Source organism: Peromyscus maniculatus, chromosome 22 (assembly GCF_049852395.1).
Source record: "Peromyscus maniculatus bairdii isolate BWxNUB_F1_BW_parent chromosome 22, HU_Pman_BW_mat_3.1, whole genome shotgun sequence".
Lineage (NCBI taxonomy): Eukaryota > Metazoa > Chordata > Mammalia > Rodentia > Cricetidae > Peromyscus > Peromyscus maniculatus.
In genome coordinates, this window is record NC_134873.1 from 1926217 (window position 1) to 1953513 (window position 27297).

At 43.3% G+C, this 27297-nt stretch overlaps 1 long non-coding RNA gene and 1 pseudogene across 1 annotated transcript in view; one reads left to right on the forward strand and one right to left on the reverse strand.

Annotated features, from left to right (window-relative positions):
• LOC143270157 (uncharacterized) overlaps positions 1–350 on the reverse strand; it is a 40353-nt gene extending 40003 nt beyond the window's left edge. The window contains exon 1 of the long non-coding RNA XR_013047133.1: positions 248–350. This is a non-coding gene — a long non-coding RNA (uncharacterized LOC143270157). The remainder of the gene's footprint in view (positions 1–247) is intronic.
• On the forward strand, positions 1–27297 carry LOC143270150 (excitatory amino acid transporter 4-like; annotated as a pseudogene).

Below are 27297 nucleotides of genomic sequence, written 5' to 3' on the forward strand. Positions count from 1 at the left end.
GGCTGGAGGCAGAAAACCTGAAAGGTGTGCAGTATTTTGTGTGTTTTGTTTGTGTGTGTGTGTTTGTTTGTTTGTTTTTCTACCCTGTCTCTAACCACCCTCTCTAGTGTTTGGGTCCGAAGACCTTAACCTTTTGCTGCTGGGATTAAAAACTGTATCTCATCCAGGGCAGGCTCTCAGTAGTCTCCACATGGGCATCGCCCCTCCCCTGACTTCTGAGCTGCAAGTGCCTGCCCCTCCTCCTTACCCACTCCTTTCCTGGAATCCTCCCTCACCAGACCTGGTCTCCTCTGTCCCCAGAGAGAGGTGATGAGCAGCCATGGCAACAGTCTGTTCCTGAGGCAGAGCAGCAAGCACGTGGGTGGTGTGAGCTCTCCTGGTGACCTCAGGACAGTTGGCAGCAGAGAGCACTGCGCATGCGCATGCGCCTGCAGTCCATGATCAGAGAGCATGTGTGGCGTTTTCTGCGCAGAAATGCCTTCATCTTGCTCACAGTCAGTGCTGTGATCATTGGTGAGCTCTGCTTCTGGGAGGCGGGATTTCTATTAACTACCCACCCTCTCTGGTGCACTCATCGCACAATCCTTTAGCCCATCAGAGGACTCAGGTAGAGAGGGCACATACATGCACAAAAACAGCTGTATGAACACGATGTGATGTCACATGTGTGGGTATGGGCATCCGCAAGTACACTGAACAGACATGCACTTTACGACTACACACAGAGAAGGATAAATATATCTTACATATGAATATATCTTATATATCTTAATTGAGAAGTGCAGTCACATAAACTGTGCTAACGTTCATAAAAATATGCAGCTATCCATCATACCCTTAAGAGATTGGTTCTGCAAACACTACCCCATTTTATTTAAGGAACTTTATTGTCTATTGGTTTGGATGTCCACAAGCATTTGTTATCTGTGGATGCTCAAGTCCCTTAAATAAAATGGGGTAGTGTTTGCCAGATCTGTGGCTATCTTGGTCTCTAGGTTATTTGTAACACCCAAAGCAATGTAACTGCTAGGTAAATAGTTGTTATACTGTATTGTCTAGGAAATATTGATAAGAGAAAAAAATCTCTACACGTTCAACAGACACAACTTAAGAAATTATGAGGTTGTATAAAATAATGGGTTCCTCATGACATCTTCATATCTGTATACAATGTGCTTTGATCATATTCTTTTTCCTTTACCCCCTCTTACCTAGTCACCCTCTGCTGGTTCCTTTTCTCTCCCCAAATAGCCCCTTTTCTGCTTTCCACAGATAATTTCCCCCTAAAAATTTCCATGTGTACTTGATTATTTAGACAGTGTGGATTCCAAGGATACCACAGCCAGCTGTCTTGGACTTTGTGAATACTTTCACACACTCATCTATGCATTTACATCTACATGCTTAGAAGCCCAATTTCATATGCACTTCCATATTTGAAAGTGGTAGCATAGAGCTGGAGTGATGACTCAGTGGTTAAGAGCACTGGTTGTTCTTCCAGAGGTACTGAGTTCAATTCCCACATAGTGGCTCACAACCATCTGTAATGAGGTCTGGTACCTTCTTCTGTGTTGGAGACCGACTCTGGACAGCTGTGTCTTGAACCTTGTGTTACCTGCCACGATTTATCAAGCCTCGTGTAAATAAGAGGCTTTTAGTCTAACCTAGGAATGTAGGATTAAATAAACCTCTTTAAATCAGCTAGCTGCAGGGGCCTGGGACCAAAGCGACCTCCTGCTGACCCTCCTTAGGAATTTTCTTTGTCCTCTCCTCACTCCTGCTCCCCCTCCCTACCTGAAGCCCTGTTTATAAGCTCTAACACCCAGTCAATAAACGAGGCCTTGACGCAACTCAGACTGCTTTGTCTTTCTTCACGCGCTTGGTCTCCTTTCCCTCTCGCCCCCCATTGATTCACAGGTGGTCCCTCCTCGAGACCCTCGAATAACCTGGCCTGCTGGACAGGTCAAGTGGCGCCCAAACGTGGGGCTCGAGGCACGGCGGCTCACTACTGGACGGCGAAGAGAAAACGTGGTCTGGCCAGACTCACTAGGGTAGAGGTGCCCCAACAGCATCACTCGTGCGCCGTGGGCAGCCTTGAGGTAAGTGCCGTTCATCAATCAATGGGTAAAGCACTCTCTAAAGAGGCTCTCTTCATTAAGGAAATGAAGAAATCAGGGAGAGGGGAATAAGAGTCAAAAAGAAAGAAAGAAAAAAAAGATTTAATTAAGTTTTTCTATTTTGTGGAAGAAAAATGTCCCTGGCTGGTTATTAATGGCCCGGGCATCCACCCTTTGACGTGGAATAAAGTTGGAAAGGCTATCAATAACTTACTTAAGGACGGAGAGTACGTCCCCGATGCATTCTTTAGTTTCTATGGAGTAATCAGAGATGTTTTAAAGGATTCAGAAAAGGATAGTAGGGTGTCACATCTTCTGGCACTTGCTGAGGACCTATTAAGTGATGTGTCCATCCCAGAAGACGGTAAGAGTGAGGTTGTCACAAATCACATTGAACAAAAGACCAAAAGACCCACCGGGACCCTCAAGGGTCCAGAGGTTTATTGACATCTACCGGTAAGAGCGCTCTCTGTCTTGTCTCTGTCTCTGTCTTGTCTCGTTAAGTTTTGTGCCAGTCGACTGATTTGTACTTTGCAGGCTCTCACTGGGACAGACGTGTCCGGACAGTGATCCTGGGAGGGAAAGAGAGACGTCTCATTCCCTGATTTGGGCAAGGGACCCCCTAGTCCCGAGCCATTTGGGGCCACCTCAGAGGTGACCATTTGATTTTAGGAGTCTCCTCCAGGGAGTGCTCAGGAGAGGAGCATTTTTGGGTACCTTTCCCCATGGTGGGAGGAAGTGCCACTTTGTATTTTGTTCCGGGAAATTGTTAGAGCCATTTTGTGGGGGATTTTTTGTTGTTGTTGTATGTTTTATTGTGGTCATTGTTACTTTACACTCTGTTTCTCTTCCAAGAAATAAGGTACATGTCTGACTGACAGGGATGTGAAAGCCCCCTGATGTCTGTTTGATCTGGATTGTTTTTGGTGTGATTGAGCCTGGAGGGTCACTCTCCACAGAGCACATCAGGCTGTCATTGTTCTTGGAGCTTTGTTGGTTGTCTCGTTGGGGCAAAGTTTTTCTTTCGTGTGCCCTTGGTCTTGTGTGTAGTGTGTTAACTGTTCTCATTGTTGACTTGACTGTGACGGACGCTATGGGACAGTCCCCTTCTTCTCCACTAGACCTTTGCCTAGCCCACCAGAAGGATGTGCGAGCCACAATCGAGGGGCTTGCTTGCTGTGAGTGAGGCCATCATCATCTCAGTGCTGATGTGCTGGCACTTGGATTGTCTGTGTAAATGTCATCTGTTTCTACTACTCATCTCCCTTATTTTCCTGCGGGGAGGAGAGAGAGGCACAGCGAGGGCCACCTCCCTCCCTCCCTAGCTCTCTTGCTATCAGGACTGCAGGCAGCTGGCTGCTCTCACGAAGGTGGGGGTGCGTGCTCTGGGTACAGGTGGGCTAAGATTCTCATGTCCTGCTCCGGACAGGGCAATGGCTGCCTGCAACTGACAAAACTGTGTGAACACTGAACAGAGAATCTGACTTTAGTCAGAGGAGTTAACAAAAACTTTTTTTCAGGAACACTGGCAGCCAAGGAGATACTTTATGACCACTGCTCCCCCTCCCTTCCTTTACTGTGATAACTTCAAAGTCTCTTCTGCCAGCTAGGAATTTCTCTTGTTAACCCTTCTCTGTCCTGATTGTGAAACCTCAGTAACCTCCCCCCCCCCCACAACTTCATCCCCTACAGACAAAGAGAAGCTAAAACCAGGATTCTTAAATGTAGATAAGAACTTAGATGCCTTTTTCCAGGTGGCTTTATCAACTACAGAAACTTAAGAAAACACAGAGTTAGGATATATGACCATCTGACAGAGACTAAGTGGTCATAAAACATCCCAAACTCCCCAAACTCCCCAAACCCGGGAGACAGCTCATAAACTCCTAAACACGGTTGCTAAACTAATGAGAAATAAAGATAACATAAAAAACTACTGATATGAACCAACATAACATAAAAAACTACTGATATGAACCTAAAAGAGGGATGTGGGCGGTGGGAGATGAATTATGTGGTCTGTGCTAGCCTTACAAAGAAAGACATGTGCTCCTTCCAACCTCCCTGCTGTGTGTGAGAAGTTTGGAACTAGCCCCCCTGCCGAGGCTTGTAAACTTCATTTGTATAAACCTTGCTTTTGCATTCTGTACCTGAGGTCTCCAGTGGCTTCTTTGGGGACGCGATCTGGGCATAACACTGATATTGCTTAATAAAGAAATGTTAAATTACCAGTTCAAGATACTGGGGAAATTATGCTTTTGTTTTCACAGGAAAAATAAAAATTTACATGGGTTTTGGTCATTTGAGTTGAATGTGTTACAAATACTTGCCATCATTTAAGAAAATTGGTTTCAAATTATTGTTGGTTAAAATAAAAGTTTAAATAAATGAATTTTTGACTTGAGGAAACAGTTTAAGATATAAAAATTTAAAGGCTTAAGCATGTCATGACAGTTTAAAAAAATATAATGAAACTTTAAGGTCTAACTTTAAAGTTTAAGTAAACATGTTTCAGATTTCTTTCTCTTGCTATTCTGCTGTTACATGGAGACTCCAAAGGGTCATAGTTTTAAAAATGTCTGTCTACTCTGCAGGTATGAATGAAAATGTGGCCACATGTATGTTTGGTTTTGAATGTCTGAGTTTGCATGCATGTCCTTTGTGTTTAGGAATACAAGTTAATACTAGTCATCTGGCTATCCAGATACTAGTTTAAAGCATAAACGGTTCTATTTAAAATAAAACAAACTGAGAGGTATATTTGACTAATATATCTATAGGAGAACAAATTAGCCTGGTCATTATTACCAAACTTAGAGATATTTTCAAGATTAGGCCTAGATTTATTTGGCTCAGATACATTTAATAGATAATTGTCCTCAAACCTGTCAATGATCTGATGAATATGACATTTAAATTATTTGATTAAAAACTTACTATCAGAAACAGAGACTCCTAGCTCCCCAGCTCCTAGCAATGACTCCCAAGGTCTCCAAAGAAGATATGGAATGACAAAAAGATGCCACCTGAATTTCGAAAGACACTGACCACAGGGCAAGATGCCCCAATGCAACACCTGCCTCCAGGACCCAGCCCAGACTGTGGACAAGTAGTAGGACACTGTCAGTCTTCCGTGTCCCTATTCCACAGAAAAGGTACTCTGCCTTATGGGCTTGATGGTGGTAAAAGATTGATGTTGTTCTGACTGGTACCTCCAACACTATAGAAACCTGGGTAAGGGGTTGATCACTGTAATTTATAGGATTTGGAAGCTTCTTGGTCTGCACTCAGATATAGTTTATCCTTCTCAGATCTCTGACAGTGTGATGACTAGGCTAGCTCTAATTTTGTCAGCATGGCAGCATCAGACAACCAGATCTTTCTGCAAGGCCATAGCTAGCTTGTAAGCTCACTTTTAAGAAAATGTTCTAAGATGTAAAAATTTAAATAAATCATAAAGGTTCGGATATGAATCTAAAATAAGATATGTTTCAGATTACTCTCCTGTTCTATGGTTCAGAGCTTAACATTTAGGAGTCCTGATGAGCTGGTAGAGCAATGACCACTTACTGTTCAGTCACAAGTTCAACATTTTGGATTTGTTTTAGATGTCATATAGATATGTCTAATGTAAGCCTAAAAGTGCTTTTCACCAGGCTTAAAATCTCTGTCCAACTTACACCTGGCTTTCTGGACAGAAGTAAAATGCCCAAATCTGTAGTTCTTGTTGGGACTCAAAGGTATAAGTCTACTTCTGCTGTTTTACAGATACCCTTTATCTGCTTTGTCTACAATATGGATTTCAGTACAGATTGGTAATACTAATGTATCTAAAACTTTTATGTCATTCTGCAAAAAGGCCTCAAAGGATCAAAAGAGTCATAAAAACATAGACCCACTCCACAGAGGTCGAAAGAACCCAGATAAGTATTCCTAAAGATGGTATTTTTCCTCTCTCATGGTCTTGGGATTAGTGCTTTTCCTATTACTAAGGGTATAAACCTAAGGGTTCCAAATAAATTCATAAATTTTAACCTCTGTTCCTAGTTCAAATCTGTCTCAACAGATTTCTACTTGGCTGGCAGACACCTCCAAGTTTCAGTTGCTGACTCCACTGCTCCAGATGACTGTGGACTCCGGACGTGCTAAAGGCTAACGTGGACCAGCCCAGCTAACATGATTCTTCTCTGTCCCTATGGGGTCAGGCAGCTACATGCTACTGACAAATGCCCCCTGCCCAGTCTTTGACCAGCTTTTCAGCCTTTTGGGGGAGGGGCCCTAATAACGACACCCCAATGCCAGCTTGAAGCAGTTCAGAAGAGAATACATCGTCCCATTTTCCTTGTTCAAAAAAGGCTGAAATGCTGGGTCAAAAGAAAACTCCCTGGCATAGAGACCAGACGGTTAATTATACATGAACTATGCATGGCCATTACAGGCCATGAGTTACTAAAATAGGCCATGAGGTACCAAATGTAATGCCATAATTTTAAGATTAAAATTTGCCCAAAAGAAAATGGGGGAATGAAAGACTCTAGCCCTTCAGGCTTACACCCCCAAGCCTCAGGAATAGAGAAAACTTCAAGCACCAGGAAATGAGAAACTAAAAATCTAGTTCCAAGAGCAAACTGACTTAGCCATTGTTCAATGTCCCCTGCAACCATATAACAATGTAAAGAGATTTCTGGTAAGAGATGTGCTCAACTGTGACTGGGATAGTTGCAGGTGTTCCAGGAAGGACCACCATGACCTGTGTGTAAACTCCACTCCCGCCTTGATACCCCCCTCCCCTTTGAGGTTTCAGGAAAAATGTACCTGTTGACGCAAATTACCTGTCTGTGATCACTCTGTACCCAGACCATGATCTTGTGAAACGAAATTGTATGGGAATTGTAATCTTGTGGGTTTTTCCTTTATTAGCCTTTATGGGGCTTCAGTAAGATGCGGCTCTTGCTCTTAGGAGCAGGGTTTGCCCTTCTATATAGAAGCTTTAAAGAATCCCCTTGGCTTTCTACCCTGATCCCCACCCTCCTGGACCCCTGATTATTTTCCTTCTCCTTCTCATTACCTTTGGTCCCTGGGCCTTTCAGCAGTTGACTCGGTTTATCAAAAATCAGATTGATTCGGCCTTACCACGACACGTCTCGATTCATTATCACAGAGTAGATTCCAAGGAGTCTGGCCAGGAGCCCCATCAAGGACTCAGATTCAGTGTCCTAAAGCCCTAACGTCCCCACGGTCTTGCTAGAGAGTACTCAATGACGGGAATAGTACAGGGCCCACGCAGGAGACAACAGTGTACAGAGGTCGTTGAGACCAGCTCAACATGGCACCTGCCATGCGTGGGAGTCCCCCTGTATAGCCTAAGACAGAGGCTCTCTCGGACCTCCACAACCCCCATCACATGGACTTGGTCCATTTTTGAGAAAAGAGGAGGATATGTTGGAGACCGACTCTGGACAGCTGTGTCTTGAACCTTGTGTTACCTGCCACGATTTATCAAGCCTCGTGTAAATAAGAGGCTTTTAGTCTAACCTAGGAATGTAGGATTAAATAAACCTCTTTAAATCAGCTAGCTGCAGGGGCCTGGGACCAAAGCGACCTCCTGCTGACCCTCCTTAGGAATTTTCTTTGTCCTCTCCTCACTCCTGCTCCCCCTCCCTACCTGAAGCCCTGTTTATAAGCTCTAACACCCAGTCAATAAACGAGGCCTTGACGCAACTCAGACTGCTTTGTCTTTCTTCACGCGCTTGGTCTCCTTTCCCTCTCGCCCCCCATTGATTCACAGGTGGTCCCTCCTCGAGACCCTCGAATAACCTGGCCTGCTGGACAGGTCACTTCTGGCCCACAGGAGAACACTGTATGCATAATCTGAAAAAAAAAGAAAATGATAACACAGATAAAAGAGTCATACTTATAGACACACCCAAGAAATGCATGTGCATATCTTTATATATGATCCTATGTACATATGAATGTGCACACACACCTATGCACACACAAATGCATACAATGCACATATATATATCCATGTGCACACAACTACATGCACACATTCATTCACACAAATCCTCATCATGCACACACATATATATACCCATGCTCACACAAATGTACACATACTTACACACATACACACATGCACATACATACCCATATATACATCTTTTTATACATGCCCATTCATTCACAAACACCCACATTTCTCTATAACACAAGCACACACACACACATACACATACCCATGCACAAATGTATCCATGCACACACAAATCCATGTAATACCCATGTACACAAATGCACCTCCTAGAATAGTCACTGCTCACCTTAGTATACTCTTTTAGAGATGGATGGACAGTGCTTGGGGTTGAGATTCATAGTTCATTCCATGAACCTTTCCTGGCATTGCCTTGCGCCCACACCAGCTCTTCTACCACCAGATCAAGTACTTCTCTTTTCCTGGTGAGCTGCTCATGAGGATGCTGCAGATGCTGGTGCTCCCCCTCATCATCTCCAGCCTTGTCCCAGGTGAGACCCCAAGCCACTGTGCATCTACAGGACCCATTCCAAGCCCACACTTGAGAAAAGAGCCAGGGCTTCCCCACCAATGGGGGCCCTTTCCAAACACATCAACTCAAGCTGTGCCCAGATCTTGCTTCAGTCTTGCTGTCACAGGATCCTTGTGTCCCAATAACTTCCTTGTACTTGTTGTTGAAGGTAAAATCCCATCCTGCCAGAGCTCTGGTCTCTCCAGGGGGGGAAGAAAGGCTTTGGAGGGTCAGGGGAGTTAGCTTGGATATGGGGTAGATGATAAATGGAATGTGGTTGAACATGGAGGAAGTGAGTGGGATGGAGGTGCCAGGATGGAGGGTGGAGGAAGGAAAGGAGCTTTGATGTGTTATGTAGCACCTTTTCTTCTGGATAGTAGTTGTTTTCGCTTCAGGGCCATCGGATCTTCATTTTATGGCTCACCTTTGATGCTGGAGTAGAAGAGCATGTATAGGCAATATGTCAGCAAGTGTGCATGGCTGTTGCCCTGGTTTCATTTATGTTGTTACAATAAAATATTTGACACAAAACAACTTAGGGGAGAAAGGGTTTATTTTAGCTCACAGTTCCAGGTTAGAGTCTATCACTCAGGGAAGACAACATAGGAACTTGAAGCAGTTCATCATAACCCACCCACAACCAAGAGCAGAGAGAAAATAAATGGACACATGCTTATTTGTATCAAGTTACATCTCTACATGTATACAGTCCAGAATCCCTTTCCTAGGGAATGGTGCTACACACAATGATTGTCCTTCCTCCTTCAATGTAATCTGGACCCCCCAGTCATGCCACAGGTCCACCTGATTTATAAAATTCCCCATTGAGCCTCTCTTCCTAGTGGTACTTGCTCGTGTTGAGTTAACAACTAAAACTACTCACCAGAGTTGTGTTTCAATACAACTTTACAAAAGTAAATAGTGCACCAGATTTAGGCCATAGGTGATGTTTAGTAAGCCTTGGGTTTAGGGACAGAAATAATGATCAAGGCTGGTTTCTTAGGTTGGGCTTCTTTGAAGCCAAGCCTGACATGTAGATCTGGTCACCAGAAACTCACCAAGGGAGAAACACATGAAGAAGTGAAGATAGGAGGACAGGATGGGAAAGGAAGCTAAGCAAAGGCATGTGTTCAGAAGAAGGCTGGTGTCTCAGTGTGCTCCCACTGGGCAGGGGCTCTGAAGTGTGAGCAACATCATGGAGGTGTCTCTCACCACCAATTCTGTCTTCATCTGAATCCCTGCACCAGCAATCATTGACTGTTGCAGAACAATGGGACATTTCTGGAGGAGGAAGCTCCCATTCTGCTGAGGATCACTCTCAGGAGAAAAGTGCAGATTGTTAGTATCTCAAACTCATAGCAACTGGATGGTTGCATGGCCTGGTAAGAGACATATAGGTACAGCATGAACAGTATCCAGGCTAAATGTAGAAAGGGGTGGGTTCAAGTGTGGTGGGAGTTGTGGTGGACCCTGGGATGAAGACTTCAATGATTGTGATATTTATGGTGCAGGATAAGGAGAGGGTTGGGTGGAAGTTGAAAGGTTAACTTAGAGTAAAGGGGAAGTACTGTGATTGGTGCAGTTATTTGGAGTAATAAAATGGAGTGGTATGTGTCCATTTGTTTTTAGCTTGAGAATCAAAAACTGAATCATCCCTGGGTTGAACCACCAGTGGATTGGTTTCAAGATCCCTATAAACACCAATACCTGAGGATGCTGAAGCCCTTTCTGTAAATTGATGTAGTGTTTGCAGATGACCTATGCCTCTCCTCTCGTGTTCTTTCAGATCATCTCTAGGTGGTGGGTATACACTGTACACTGTAAAACTTTATTTCAAAGTGACACAAAACTTTTATTTACTTTTATATACTTATTTTGTTATTATTATTTAATCATGTGTCTATGTGGGTATGTACACATGAATGCATGTGCCCATGGAGGTCAGAAATGGGCATCAGATACCCTGGAGCTGGAATTACAAGTGGTAGTGAGCCACAGAATATTTGTGTTGATACTGGAATTTGGGTTCCCTGTAAGAGCAGTATGTGTTCTTAACACTGAGTAATCTTACCAGCTCCCTTTATTAACTTAATAAACTATAATCAAATTATATTTTGCCTGATAATATATTTATTTGTGATAGCATAAAATTTGTTGTGTAGATAACTCTCAGCATTAGAAGGTGAACCATGTTTTTTGTGGACATCTTCAGTTAAGGGATGTGCAATGAGTTTGAGCTGATGGTATGGAATGGGTGGACCAGATGGAGGCTAAAAGGAATGGGTGCTGTTGCACGAACTGCATTATCTTTTTTCTAGGTATGGCATCCCTGGACAACAAGGCAACAGGGAGGATGGGAATGTGGGCAGCTGTGCACTACATGGTGACCACAGTCATTGTGGTTTTCACTGGGATCCTAATGGTCACCATCATCCATCTTGGGAAAGGCTCCAAGGAGGGGCTGCACCATGAGAGCCAAATTCAGACTGTCCCAACAGCTCATGCATTCATGGACCTGGTCAGGTGACATTCTCATTTTGTTGGGACTTCCAGATATGCATGCAGCAATTCTTTTCTATGAGAGACTACAGGAAAAGGTGGATCTAGTTTGGAAAAGGAAGCAACTATTGGTTGCCATTTCTGCCCTGGATCCTTGCATATCCTTAAGAAAGCTAAGTCTAGGTCTGATCTTTGAGCTCTGAGGCTGGAGAGGACACTGTTGTAGTATCCCAGGACGGAGTAAGAGGAGCTGCTGCTGTTCAATAGGTGTTCATAACCTCTTTGGTGAGCAAATGATTCTCTTTTTTTTCCTGGAGCTGAGGACTGAACCCAGGGTCTTTCACTTGCTAGGCAAGTGATCTACCACTGAGCTAAAACCCCAACCCGTGCAAATGATTCTCTTAGTCCAAAAAGATTTTACCTGTCAGAAGTAATGTCAAATCCAGTCATACTGTTCCTATGGTACTGACTTGGCACCGGAAGAGTTTAGGAACTCTTACGGTGTTCTCTGCTGCTATTATACACTAGCTGAGGTCCAATGAGATGGCTTAGTGAATAAAGGTATTTGCTGCCAAGCCTGACCACCCGAGTTCAATCCTCTGGACCATCCTCGTGGTGGAAGGAGAGAACAGAGTCCTGTAAGTTGTCCTCCCAACTCCATGTACATGCTGTGGCATATGTGTACACACACACACACACACACACACACACACACACAGACACACACACACACACACACAGACACACACACACACACACACACACACACACACACGCCTAAATAAATAAAAGTTAGGGCCAGTGAAATGATTTAGTGGGTAAAGACACTTATCACCATGCCTGACAACCTGACAGGATCCACATGGTGGAATGAGAGAACCGACTCCTACAAGTTGTCTACCATTTATCTGTATACCATGGCACTGTGCCTCTGAATAAGTGTATTAAAATTTAAATGAAAAGTATACTTGAAACTGAGTTAGTTGTAAAATGAAAACAAAACCAAAGAACCAAAAGACAAAGGTTTATTTAGCTCATGTTCAGGGATCTAGGATGTCCAACAACTTTGCACCAGCATCTAGTGAGGATCTTCTAGCTGCATCATAACACGGCAGAGAGCCCAAGATGGTTATCAAGAGCAAGCATATCAAAAATAAGGCCACTTTCTATTACTCTGTAAACTTCTTTAGTCCAAGGCTCCACCATCACCTTTATGGCACTCAGAATCCATGACTTTGGGTGGGGCCTAATTATAATCAATCCATGGTAAGTTACATCTGCAACTCTGAGCAGCTCTATGGGTCTGGGCGATCTCCTCTGGCCTTTGGTTACCTCCTGTGGAAGCTAGAGATGTTTACAGTGTTTACTTCTAGGGTCATTGCAGGGTTTATGTCAGATGATGAAGGGCAGGTACTTTGCTCAACCCTGGGCCCACACCATGCATTTCTATATTGTCTGCTGCTACGGTTGCCATGGTTATCAGTGTCCTTTGGCTTACTCCCAAACTCTAACCACTTTCTCTTCTCTGATGTTTTTGTGCAGAAATATGTTTCCACCTAACCTTGTGGAGGCCTGCTTCAAACAGGTTAGGAGAAGCACATGGTTTAATGAAGGAGGGATGGAGGGTAGAGGGAGCTTACTTCCCAAGGAGAAGGGTGGGAAGAAGGGCCTGAGTGGGGGGACCTTGGGGACGATTCTGGGAGAATATGTGTACCACACATGGCTATGTTGGTGATGCAAAGGGTGGCCAGGTTATGGAATTCATGGAGGCTAGGATGCTGGGGTCGAGTTTCTGAGACTTCTGATCATAGATGTGCTAAAATCTGTCTGAGCATGAGCTTGGGGTTCATAGTAGAAAAGCAGACACAGGCAACATGTGAAGAGGACTTACACTTTCCTGTAAAACTATATTTACAGAAGCAAGTAGTGGACTGAAATTGGCCAGCAGGGGGCGCATAGCAACCCCTTTACTGAAGGCTAGACATAAAGATGCAGACTATATATCCATTTTCTATGCTTGGTTTTTAACATCCTCACTATTTGGTTACTCATTTCTTTTCTTTGGTGAAGAGGATGAAACCCAGGACTTGTTTATATTAGGCAAATGCCAGTCACTAATTTCTTTTTTTATTATCATTATCGTTATATTTTCAGTGTGTGTGTGTGTGTGTGTGTGTGTGTTCGTGCAAATGAGAATTATGGAACACAGGGCCTCACAGGCCTAACTCCAGTTTTTTATATTTGTTTTTTTTTTTGTGATATTTATGAAAGAGCTAACCACCATACTGAATCTGGTATCAATTTCTCTGCATTTCAGTTTAAAATGCAGTACAGCACACGAGTGGTAACCAGGATGATTGTAAGGACAGAGAATGGGTCAGAACTGGGGGCCTCCATGTCTCCCCCATCCTCAGTGGAGAATGAAACCAGCATCCTGGAAAATGTCACCCAAGCCTTGGGCACCCTGCAGGAGGTGATAAACGTTGAGGAGACTGTGCCTGTGCCTGGTTCAGCCAGTGGCATCAATACCTTGGGCCTTGTGGTCTTCTCTTGGCCTTCGGGTTGGTCATTGGTAGCATGAAGCACAAAGGCCATGTCCTGAGGGACTTCTTTGACAGCCTCAATGAGGCTATTATGAGGCTGGTGGGCATCAGCATCTGGTGAGTAGTTGGTGGGTGCATGTGCCTGGGTGAGGCAGTGGTGGTGGTTCCTGGGGGTGACGGTGACCAGGCTGATGGGACTGTTGGAGACATTTGGCCCCTCATTCATCTGTGTGTTAGTTAATTTAATCATCAAATCATCAGTTCATTCATATCTTTCTGTAGTGAGTTATTCAGCAGTTCATAACTCCATTAATCTATTTACTCACACACTCACTTGTGCATTCACTCTGTGATTCATTCACTCATTCATCTATGTTCATCCTGGAAACGGAAGACATGGCTGCCCTTGGAGGTCAGCTGGGCATGTATACTCTGACTGTCATCATTGGATTGTTCCTCCGTGCTGGTGGTGTTTTGCCCCTCATCTGCCTTCTTGTCACCCATCAGAACCCCCTCCCATTCATTGGGGGCCCGCTACAGGCCCTCATCACAGCCATAGGTACCTCTTCCAGGTATGGCCTTTCCCAGAACTCTCCCTGAGTCCATTCTTCATCTTTCATAGGTTCTTTTAGGTACTCTCCTCTCCACCACTCCAAACACCTCTTCTGGTTATACAATAGTATTGGGTAACTCTTGAAGCTTTCTACCGGTGGCCTATACTTGGGGATATAGTCTTTGTCTTGTGATGACTCTCATAACCTCCTTGTCTCTTTTGTTTCTCTAGGTTATAAGGAGGAGAGACAGATGCCAGTTCTTTGTTTAAGGTGGTACTGGGGGTGAAACACAAGCTCAGAGAGTCTTGGCTTCTTAGGCTTTCCTCTCCTGTTTGTGCTTTTAGGGGCTTAAAAAAGTGATCCTTATCTCTCACCATCCAAATTTAAAACAGCTTGACAAAGTATCCCAAGATCCAAACAGATAGGAGAAAATATTTTTATTGTCCTCATGATGATTGGAGAATGTGCCTTTTGATCTTTGATCTGGGGCTAAATTGGATTGATACTATTGTACATAGAATTAAACCAATCTGATCAGTATGGAGCTAATCAGCCCCTGCTCCCACCTCCAGTGTTGTTTCTGATGCTTGGCAAAGGTTGAAATTGAATTGGGTGCTTTGCAGTAGGCAATGTCTTGTTCTAGGGCCAAAGACTTGAGTCCAAGCTTTAAGTTTCATAGCATAAAGCTGACCACACAGGGGTCAGTTCTTGCAGACAACCTGACCCCAAATGAGATGCCTACTCTTTCTACTAAGTTGCCAGTCAAATGAAAGTATACTCTGTGAAGTAGTTGGGGAGAGCCCTAGCTGCTGTAGATTGGGTTGTTTCTTGTGCAGAAAAACACTCTGTCTTTTACTGTTCTACTTTCATTTCTGTTGCTGTGACAAAATACCCTGATGAAGGGTAGTTTAGTGTGTGAGGAAGAAATTTATTTGGCTTACAATTACAGGTTATAGCCCATTACTGTGGGGAAATCTAAACAGGAACTTGAAGCAGCTAGTCACATCACACTCAGGCACAGAGAATAAATGCATGTTTGCTGCTTTCTTGCATATGCTCAGCTTGGTTTCTCCACTGTTAAATAGTTCAGGACCCCCTGCCTAGGGAATAGCACCACTCATCGTTGGCTGGGTTTTCTCATATGAATTAGTTAAGACAATCCCACATAGATGATTCCCATAGGATGACCAAACATAGTGACCCATGGAGACTCTCCTCTTAGGTAGTTCCTGGTTCAGTTCTTGATAATTGAAGTTAGCCATCATCTTTAGGCTTCGGTGTGGAAGTCAGCAATCTGGAATAGACTGTCATAAAATCTTGGTGTGAATGGGTCAAGAGACATTCCTCTGGGAATGTCTACCTCTGAGTTCTCTCTGCATTAGGAGTCCCACTCCCCCATGCACAACTGTAATTCCCACTTTCTACTCCTTGCTCACATTCCAACCTGTTCTCCATGTGCTAGAGGGGAGCCCTCCTTTGGCCCTTTGCTGCTACTGCCCTCTCCCCATCCTTCAACTCCCTATTCTCAGCCTCCAGAGCTCTCTTCCCCCAGCTCTGCAACCCTGCCTATCACTTTCTGATGCCTGGAGGAGGGCCTGGGTGTGGACTGACCCATCACCAGGTTCCTGATGCCTGTGGATCCACTGTCAACATGGATGGCACTGTACTCTATGAGGCCTTGGCAGCCATCTTTTTTGCTCAAGTCAACAACTATGAGCTCAACCTGGGCCAGATTACTACAATCAGGTGAGACGATGAATATCAACTGAATAGGACAGGCTGGGTGAACAAGGTCTACTGACAAATTTCCAGTTCATAGTTGCATCTCATTCCTAACTAAGATATAAAATTATGTATATGCAAATATCAAAAAATCTGAAAAACAACAAAGCAACATGTGCAATATTTCTGACTTCCAGTATTTTGGATGAAGGATGTAGGATGCTCCACAGCATTTGTATCCATGGGGGATTTTTTACTCATCCATGTTGCTTATTGTCTGCCTATCATACAAAAATGAAAATGTAAACTCTGTGAAGGAAAGTATTTTCTTCGTTGGAAATTTCTTCCATAGACACATCCTGACTTAAGATGGTTTGACTTATGATCTTTCTTTCCCTCCCTCCGTCCCTCCCTCCCTCCCTCCCTCCCTCCCTCCCTCCCTCTCTCTCTCTCTCTCCCTCTCTCCCTTTCCCCCTCCCCCTCTCTCTCTGACCTGGCTAATTGGGACTGTAGGCATGTGCCATCATTCCTGGTAATGGAATAATATTTTGGCTTATAAGGATGTGAGTGTGATACATGGTCAGTAGAAACTACACTTCACATTTTTTTCTATTTTGTATGTGTCTCCCTGAGTCTGTGTTCACCTCTTGTGTGAAGGTGTTTTCTAAGATGAGAAGAGGGCTTCAAGTTCCCTGGAACTGGAGTTATAGGCAGCTGCCTGATACGGGTTCCAGGAATAGAGCTTGGGTCCTCTGCAAGAGCTGTAAGTGCTCCTAGCTGCTGAACTATCTCCAGCCACTTGGTTTAAAAGAGCTTAAAAATTACATTTGTGCCTGTGCACCTGCATGTGTGTGTGCTCTTGTGTGTGTGTGTGTGTGTGTGTGTGTGTGTGTGTGTGTGTGTGTGTCACAGTGCACATGTGGAGTTCTGAGGACCACTCACAGGATTCAGTTTTCCTCTTCTGCTATGCGGGTCCTGGGGACTGAACTCAGTTTGTCAGACTTGGCAGCACAGCATCTTTACCCACTGAGCCATCTCTCAGGGCCCTACACTTCTTTTTCGAATGGAATCTTTTCCTCCACTAGTGATGTGGTGGTTTGTTTTAATTGTACATTTGGCAGAATCTGGAATCACCTGAGGAGATAATCTCAAGAAGGGCCCATTGTCCTTTGGGTATGTTTGTTGGAGATCAACGTGGGAAGGTTCAGCCTAAAAGTGGGCAGTACTTCTTCCCTTGATTTGGTTCCCAAGTTGTTTAAAAGTTGAGAGAGACCAGACCCATAGGTATGCACACATTTTCTCTGCTCTTGACTGCGGATGTGTTGTGGCTAACGGCTTCAAGTTCCTTCCTTGACTTCTCTACAATGATGGACTATAACCTGGAATTGTGAGCTAAAATAAAACCCTTTCTCCCAAAGTTTCTTCTGGGCACATTTTTTTTAAATCTGAGTAACAGAGGAGAAGCCTAGACAGGCACTGTCCTTGGCTCTTTTCTGTCACAATGAGAAGATAGGCATGTGTCTGCCATTCTCCTGATGAGGCAGGATAGGCTCTGAGTTCATGTCAAGGTATAAAGCTCATGAATGGAGTCTTCTCCCTTGAAGTCCCATTCTTCAATACCAGTCTGAGTATTTGCTCAACCACCATTCTGATAGAGTTGTCCTCTGTGCTAATCATCTCCCCTTGTTCTGTGTGTATGGCTATAGAAGCTAGAAAGGGGTTTCCTCAACTACTGAGGAGAGAGCTGGCATCTCGAGGGCACTACTGCCTTTGCTGGGAAACTCAGGGGCCTTCACAATACATATTACATTTTTGGGGGGGTAATTGGAGTTAATTCTGGAGTTTTAACATAGGCCACCTGTGACCCCATAGATCCTACTTTCAATTTCATATTAATTTGCGGGACTAGAAGTGGAAACAAGGATTTATACCTGCTAGACAGGTATTCTACCACTGACATAGATCGTTAGCTTTTTAATTTTTAAAAAAGATTACCTGAGCAAGAAATGGTCTTCCGTGGGCCAGAGAGATGGCTCAGGAGTTAAGAGAACTTGCTGCTCTTACAGAGGACCTAGTTTTGTTCCCACTACTTACATAACTGATGTTTATCACCCTAATTCCAGGAGACCCAATGCTCTTTTATGGACTCCATGGCCACCAGGCACACATGCAGTATACAACATACATGCAGGTAAACATTTATACATATGAGAATAAAAAAACAAAACAAACAACTTAAATCAAGAAAGAAATAGTCTTCAAAACCAAGAGGGGCCGGAATGTCCTGGCCTTCAACGTAGTGAGCTCTATGTGCCTTTTTTTTCCTTTTATTTTATTTTACAATACAATTCAGTTCTACATATCAGCCACGGATTCTCTTGTTCTCCCCCCTCCTGCATCCCTCTCCTTCCCCCCAGCCCATCCCCTATTCCCACCTCCTCCAGGGCAAATCCTCCCCAGAGCCCCCAGGACTGAGATCAACCTGGTAGACTCAGTCCAGACAGGTCCAGTCCCCTCCTCCCAGACTGAGCCAAGTGTCCCTGCATAAGCCCTAGGTTTCAAACAGCCAACTCATGCAATGAGCACAGGACCCAGTACCACTGCCTGGATGCCTGCCAAACAGACCAAGCTAATCAACTGTCTCACCTATTCAGAGGGCCTGATCCAGTTGGGGGCCCCTCAGCCTTTGGTTCATAGTTCATGTGTTTCCATTCATTTGGCTATTTGTCCCTGTGCTTTATCCAACCTTGGTTTCAACAATTCTCACTCATATAAACCCTCCTCTTTCTCACTAATTACAATCCCGGAACTCCACGCGGGGCCTAGCCGTGGATCTCTGCATCCAGATCCGTCAGTCGTTGGATGGGGTTTCTGGCACGAATATTAGGGTATTTGGCCATCCCATCACCAGAGTAGGTCAGTTCCGGCTGTCTCTCAACCATTGCCAGCAGTCTATTGTGGGGGTATCTTTGTGGATTTCTTTGGGCCTCTCTAGCACTTTGTTTCTTCCTATTCTCATGTGGTCTTCATTTACCATGGTCTCTTATTCCTTGTTTTCTCTCTCTGTTCTTGATTCAGGTGGGATCTCCCATTCCCACAGGCTCTCTTTCCCTTGACCCTTTCCCTTCATCACTCCCACTCATGTCCAGGTTGTTCATTTAGATCTCAGCCATTTCTTTGTCATTGGGTGATTCTCGTGTCTTTCTTAGGGCCCTGTTTTCCAGGTAGCCTCCCTGGTGATGTAAGCAGCAGTCCAATCATCCTTGTTCCACATTTAGGATCCTCCTATGAGTGAGTACATACCATATTTGTCTTTCTGAGTCTGGGTTACCTCACTCAGGATGATTTTTTCTAGATCCATCAATTTGCCTGCAAACCTCAGGATGTCATTGTTTTTCTCTGCTGAGTAGTATTCCATTGTGTATATGTGCCACAATTTATTTATCCATTCTTTAGTTGAAGTACACCTAGGTTATGTCCAGGTTCTGGCTATTACAAACAATGCTGATATAAAAGTAGATGAGCAGGTACTCTTGTGGTATGATTGAGCATTTCTTGGGTATATGCCCAAGAGTGGTATAGCTGGATCTTGGGGGAGATTGATTCCCAATTTTCTAAGAAAGTGCCATATTGATTTCCAAAGTGGTTGTACAAGCTTGCATTCCCACCAGCAGTGTAGGAGAGTTCCACTAGTTCCACATCCTCTCCAACATAAGGTGTCTTCAGTGTTTTTGATCTTAGCCATTCTGACAGGCGTAAGGTGGTATCTCAGAGTTGTTTTGATTTGCATTTCTCTGATGATTAGGGATGTTGAGCATTTCTTTAAATGTCTTTCAGCCATTTGAGATTCCTCTGTTGAGAATTCTCTGTTTAGTTCTATAGACCATTTCTTAATTGGACTGTTGGTTGTTTGGATGCCTAATTTCTTGAGTTCCTTATATATTCTGGATATCAGTGCTCTGTCAGATGTGGGGTTGGTTAAGACCTTTTCCCATTCTGTAGGCTGTTGCTTTGCTTTGTTGACTGTATCCTTTGCTCTACAAAAGCTTCTCAGTTTCATGAGGTCCCATTGATTGCTTGTTTCTTTCATTGTCTGTTCTACTGGTGTTATATTTAGGAAGTGATCTCCTATGCCAATGTGTTCAAGACTACTTCCTACTTTCTCTTCTAGCAGGTTCAGAGTAGCTGGATTTATGTTGAGGTCCTTGATCCACTTGGACTTAAGTTTTGTGCACGGTGACAGATATGGATCTATTTGCAGCCTTCTACACGTTGATATCCTGTTACCCCAGCACCATTTGTTGAAGATGCTTTCTTTGTTCCATTGTACACTTTTGGCTTCTTTGTCAAAAATTATATGTTCATAGGTGTGCGGATTAATGTCAGGGTCTTCAATTCGATTCCATTGGTCCACATGTAGGTTTTTGTGCCAATACCAAGCTGTTTTTATTACTGTAGCTCTATAGTAGAGCTCGAAGTCAGGGATCGTGATGCCTCCAGAGGTTGTTTTATTGTACAGGATTATTTTGGCTATCCTGGGTTTTTTGTTTTTCCATATGAAGTTGAGTATTATTTTTTCCAGGTCTGTGAAGAATTGTGTTGATATTTTCATTGGGATTGCATTGAATCTGTAGATTTCTTTTGGTAAAATTGCCATTTTTACTATGTTGGTCCTGCCTATCCATGAGCATGGGAGATCTTTCCCTTTTCTGACATCTTCTTCAATTTTTTTTTCAGGGACTTAAAGTTCTTGTCATATAGGTCCTTCACTTGCTTGGTGTTGCTGGAGGGCTTCTCTCCAGGTTCCCCAAGCCCCGCAGTCCCACAATCTACTTATAAAATAATCACTCAGACGCTTGTATCACTTATAAACTGTATGGCCGTGGCAGGCTTCTTGCTAACTGTTCTTTTATCTTAAATTAACCCATTTTTATAAATCTATACCTTGCCACGTGGCTGGTGGCTTCCCGGCATCTTCACATGCTGCTGGTCATGGCGGTGGCTGCAGTGTCTCTCCCTCAGCCTTCCGCTTCCCAGAATTCTCCTCTCTCCTTGTCCCACCTACTTCTTGCCTCGTCACTGGCCACCAGTGTTTTATTTATATAGAACAATATCCACAGCACTTGCCCTTTTTTCTTTTTTTTTTTTAAAAAAGGAAGGTTTTAACTTTAACATGGTAAAATTATATATAACAAAACAATTACCGAGGAAGAATTATAGTTACAATATTAAAGAAGATGTCCTATCTATCTTATATTTGTGAGTTTAAGGTTTTATATCTAACTTATCTTTTATCATAACTGAGGAAATTACAACTATCTAGTTTTTAACCACATCAAAGACCTGAGAAGGAACATAATGGTACCTGAGAAATGGTAGATGGATGCAAGCAACTTTCGGGAATCTTGTAAGAGTAGACCAAGACAGCTGGCAGCCTGGACAGTCACCTAATGTTTCTCAGTATTGTTGGTGCATTTAGATTGGCTACAGGCCTAGAATATCTGACAGACCATTTTCAGAAGCAGGAATTTTGAGAGACCATCTTACCCTGTCTTGGCAGAGTACAGTGGTCACTTTCCTTGTGTCCCGCTTGTCCAGAAAGGACAGCATTGCATTTGTACTGTCAGCCATCAAGGCAAGGGCAGTTCTTTGCCCAGTAGGCCATTTTGTGCCAAAAGACAAACTTCCAAATGGAAATGTCTTAGAAGCCCAACATTCTCTCGGGATCAATTGGTGCAGCCAGGAGCAATTGTGTCTCACGTCAACAGAATTCTAAGTTATTTAAATGCCATATTCTCTAGGTCTATGAAGTGTTTGAAGATTACCTATCTATCTGAAATATCTCTATGCATACCTAGAAGACTTAACTAACATGGCTACAAATATGATTATCATAGATGACTAATTATTAATCTATTTTAATTATCCATTACAATTTTAAATGAGTTACATAAACATAATACCTCAAACAAGAATAGAAATATATATATACACAGTATAACAATATTAACTTCAAGTTTGTATCAATAAACTAAAATCCATACCAATGTAAAACATTTTAAACATAAACTAAAATCTATACCAATGTAAAACATTTTAAACAAGTTGTTCTTTAAAAGTAGGTTAATTAATCTATCCTTTTATCTTATCATCTCTATATCCTCCTATATATCTATATTATATCCCCTTTTCTTTTTTAGAAAGAGATCACATTTATAATCAATCTGTTTTAAATAAAAATATTGGTTTTCTCTGTCCCACACCAGAGGGCTCTTCTGATTTGGGACACAAGAATTGCCTAACCATTTTTTTTTAAAGCAATATGTCTGGGTTTAGAGGGGGAGTGAGCCAATTCCACCTCTAAAGCCAGCTTGGTATATTTGGAAATTTGGGCGTAGCATCTCTTACTACTTCCTGCTGGAGGGGGGCGCTGTATCTTATGGGGACGCAAAGGAAATTTTAAGCCTATGGGGTAGTCCTTGAGGCTGTATTGTGTGAACCAGTTGCCTTGAAACCAGTCTGGATGTTGGATCATCTGGGCCATGGTGTCATCGGAGACCTTTCAGGGGGTCTTGGCTGGTGAAACCTGATGTATCTTAATCTGGAACAAGTCCACAGCCTCTGGCTTTCTGTGGAAACAAAAGCAGAATCTCTTTTCCAAAGCAACATATCCTTAAATCCAAATTTTGAAGTGAAGGTACCTTTAAAATATACATTTTGGCATAACTCAACAGCTTTTGTAATCAAATGTTTTTTTTTTCAGTTACGAATATCAAAGAGAACATAATCTAGATTTTCTGTGTGGTAGCCATCTTTACGTGGCTTATGTTTTATATTACCTCGAGCCTATTGCTTTAAACTGCATCCTTCTGAGCCTGAAACAGCGCTGTGGCTGCTGGCTCCGCCCAGTTCAGCTTCCCAACATGGTAGTGGTACGTTTTCCGCCAGCTCTGGGAGTCATCAAGTCTCAGAAATAGTGGGTCTAAGCTTTTATCAAAGCAGCATGTAGCCCAGAAACCTTTTTTTTTTTTTTAAATACTAGTAAAGACTAAATCTACCACACAGCATAATGTGCCGCTGGCAGACGCCTCATTCCCGCCATAGTGCCAGTCAAACGCACCCGCCAGGAACCCGCCAGTGTTCAAACCTGCGTCTTGCGCTGTCTAGCTGCCCGTATGAGACAAGAAGCAGGAACCTGGTTTTGGCTCTGTTTAGAATTGGTTATTAAATATTCTCAGGTTTAAGGTGGAAACTCGAGCTGTTGGGCGCCATTTGTTGCTGGAGGGCTTCTCTCCAGGTTCCCCAAGCCCCGCAGTCCCACAATCTACTTATAAAATAATCACTCAGACGCTTGTATCACTTATAAACTGTATGGCCGTGGCAGGCTTCTTGCTAACTGTTCTTTTATCTTAAATTAACCCATTTTTATAAATCTATACCTTGCCACGTGGCTGGTGGCTTCCCGGCATCTTCACATGCTGCTGGTCATGGCGGTGGCTGAAGTGTCTCTCCCTCAGCATTCCGCTTCCCAGAATTCTCCTCTCTCCTTGTCCCACCTACTTCTTGCCTCGTCACTGGCCACCAGTGTTTTATTTATATAGAACAATATCCACAGCAGCTTGGTTAGTGTTACCCCAAGGTATTTTATGTCATTTGTGGCTATTGTAAAGGGTGATGTATCCCTGATTTCCTTCTCAGCTTCTTTGTCCATTGTTTATAGGAGGGATATTGATTTTTTTGAGTTGATCTTGTATCTTGCTATGTTGCTGAAGGTGTTTATAAGCTGTATCAGTTCCTTGGTGGAATTTTTGGCATCACCTAAGTATACTATCATGTCATCTGCAAATAGGGAAAGCTTGACTTCTTCCTTTCCAATTTGTATCCCCTTAATCTCCTTATGTTGTCTTATTGCTCTGGCTAGAACTTCAAGAATTATATTGAATAAGTATGGGGAAAGCGGACAGACATGACTCGTTCCTGAATTTAGTGGAATTGCGTTGAGTTTCTCTCCATTTGCCTATGGTCATACCACCCTGAATGCACCCTATCTCATCTGTATTTGCCTTTTTAATAAACAACTCTCCTTTTCCAGCCGCAGCTTTATTGAATGACAGCTGACAAAAGTTGTGTGTATTTGAAGATGTGTTTCATGATGATTTGCTACCTGTGCACTCTGCAGATGATCAAAACAGTCAGGCTGATTATTTTATTTGTCTCCTATGGTTTCCTTCCTTCCCCCACACCCTCTTCTGCTGCCTGTGTCTCCTCTCTCCTCTCATTTTCTCATCTCCTCTTTATTTTCCTCTCCCTTCCTCTCTCCTCTCTCCTTTCTTCCCTTCCTTCTCTTTTTCTCTCTCTGTCAGTCCTCCTCTTCTCCTCTCCCTTTCTCGGTTCTCTTTCTCTTTGCTGATAGTGAGAAGAGACTTCAGGTTTATTCTCTTTGAAATACAAACACAGCATCATTAGCCACACCCTCCACACCATACATTAGATTTCCAAAAGCCATTCATGTGGTATCTAGACATCTTGTACCCTTTGAGATACATTTCCCCAACTCCCAGCCCATCTGCCCAGCGTCACAGTTTCTTCTTTTTGCTTCTGTGACTTCAACTTTTTAAATTTAGTTTCCCATCCAAAGAGAGTTCATGGAATATTTTTCTTTCTGTGTTGGCTTGGGAATTTAACTTAAGGTGCCCTTCCCTTCCTGATCTTCCAATCATCTGTTCTCTCTTTCCTCCGGAATTCCCACAACATCACAGCCACAACTGCCAGTGTAGGAGCAGCTGGCATCACCCAGGCAGGACTGGTCACCATGGTGATTGTGCTCACGTCCATCAGCCTGCCCACAGACGACATCATGCTGATCATAGCTGTGGATTGGTTCCTGTGAGTGTGACTTGGCTTTGACCCTGGGCTCTTCTCATAACTTTTATGAAGGATTCTGCAAGGACATGGTTGTAGGATTTGAGGGGTTTAGGGAGGCATTGGGATGGTCTGTTAGTGATGGCTTTGGACTCCAAGCCCATAGATTTATCATCTTTGGGACACAGAGTGAGGAGAATTCTGAAAAGGTGGTCTCCACCTATCAGCCCCTCCCCCACTCCTTGTCAGACCATTTCATACAAAAATCATACAAAAGTGTTCAAATATTTTTTAACTCAAAATTTTTACATGGTTTTTTCCTTAGTGAAATCTTACTTCTGAAGAATTTTAGAAGTGAAAAGAAAACACAAGTTACCTGCTGCCTTAAATAGTGAAGAATTTTGACTTATACGATCACCTGTGATGATGGACAAAAGAATTTTGGTGGATTTTTGCACTGAACCCTATGAATGCATATGTTCTCTCTCTTCTCTCCTTCCTGTCTTTCCTCTGTTCTTTTTCACTAATTAAATTTGTTCTTTGACAGGTCAGGCATGTATGCAATGCTTTCTGGTTACTTTGCACACTCTCTAACTCCTTCCCACCCGGTCAGCTTTCCTCCCCACAACTCTGCTCCCCACATTCATGTCTTCTGTTTGTGATCCACTGAGCACAGAAGAGCCATTTGTGTGTCTTGCTGTGAGACTGTGCCATGGAGCTTAGTAGGCTTGTGGGAGGGCGCACACCTGAAGACAGTGACTCCTAATCTATAAGCAGGGAGGAGCCACCCCTACCCTGTTCCTCCCCCTCCTCTCTTGCTTTCTTTCCTTCCTCCCTTTGTTTCCTTCCTTCTCCTCCCTCTGTCCTTTTCTTCTCTTCCATTCTCCCTCCCTTTTCTCCACCTGTCTCATTCCCTCCCTTCTTTTCTCCCTCCCTGCCTCCCTCCCTCCCTTCTTTCCTGCCTTCCTTCCTTCCTTCACTCCCTCCCTCCTCCCCCTCTCCCTCTTTCTTTTTTCCTTCTTTCTTTCTCTCCTCTCTCTTTCTTCCTCTTTATACTTCCTACATCACTACCTCCTTTCACCATTTTTTCCCTCTCTCATTTCTTTTCTTATAACATGGAATTTACATAAAATGCTAATTTTCATTCCAATGTAGGTACTGTGAGCAAGACTAAGTCCCATTTGTACAGAAGGACTAAAGTTCCATTTGAACAATCCCAGCCTGCTCCACACCTACATAGATTCATGTCAAACAGTCTGTATCAAACAGTCATATCTAATAGTCTGCACCAGACACTTGTACCTAATAAGCCTACACCAGATGCTCATGTTAAATACTCTGCATCAGATGCTCATGTTTAATACACTGCGTCAGATGCTCATGTTTAATAATCAGTGTCAGATGCTCATGTTTAATAATCTGCAACAGATGCTTATGGTGATATTTTATTTGTACTGAAATGTGATTTTATTTGTATGTTAATAAATAAAGTTGCCCAAGAGTCAGAGCTATTAGAGCCATAGCAAAAGCCGGGCAGTAGTGGCACACACCTTTAATCCCAGCACTTGGTAGGCAGAGCTAGGTAGATCTCTGTGTGTTCAAGGATACATCCAGCATTGGAGACACACGCCTTTCATCTCAATACCAACCATAGAAGGCCTGGAGTTCTGTACAGACAGGCAGTGACTAGGAGGTCATGTGGTTGGGTTTACAACCAATGAGAAGGCAGAACAAAAACTCTATAAAAAAAGACAGACATAGGAAGTAGGTCTCTTTTGGAGAGGTAGGACTACTGCGAGAGGAAGGGTAAGGTTTTTAGCTCTTAGCTCTGACCTCTTGACTTTCTTCTTTGCATTGGTTCTGTGTTTCTTATTTAATAAGACTGTTGGTTACATCTACAGATGCTCATGTTTAATACTTTGCATTAGATGCACATGTATAACAGTCTGAATCAGATCCGAATGTCTAACACTCTAGATCAGATTCTAATCTCTAACCATCTACATCAGGCTCTCATATCTAATCATTTTTAGGTTAGTCATATGTAGAAACAAGAGTCACAAATTAAAGAAGAGTTCTGAGGATATAAGGAATGATGTTGTTAGGAAGGAAATCTGAGGAAGAGCAGGGCCTGTTCTAGATCATGTGGTTGTGAATTAGCCTGGAAGCCCTTCTAGTCTACTCTGGGTTCTTGAAGGAGACTTTCACCCCCTCCCATTAATCTATTTTTCCTTCACCAGTGACTGGCTGCATACTATGACCAATGTACTGGGAGACTCAATTGAAGTGGCCGTCATTGAGCATTTGTACCAACAGGAGCTGGAGCTGAACAAGGCTGAGCTGACCCTTCCCAGCCTGGGGAAGCCCTACAAGTCACTCATGGCACAAGAAAAGGGGGCATCAAGGGGTCGGGGAGGTAATGAGAGTGTCATGTGAGAAGCTTCCAGCTCCG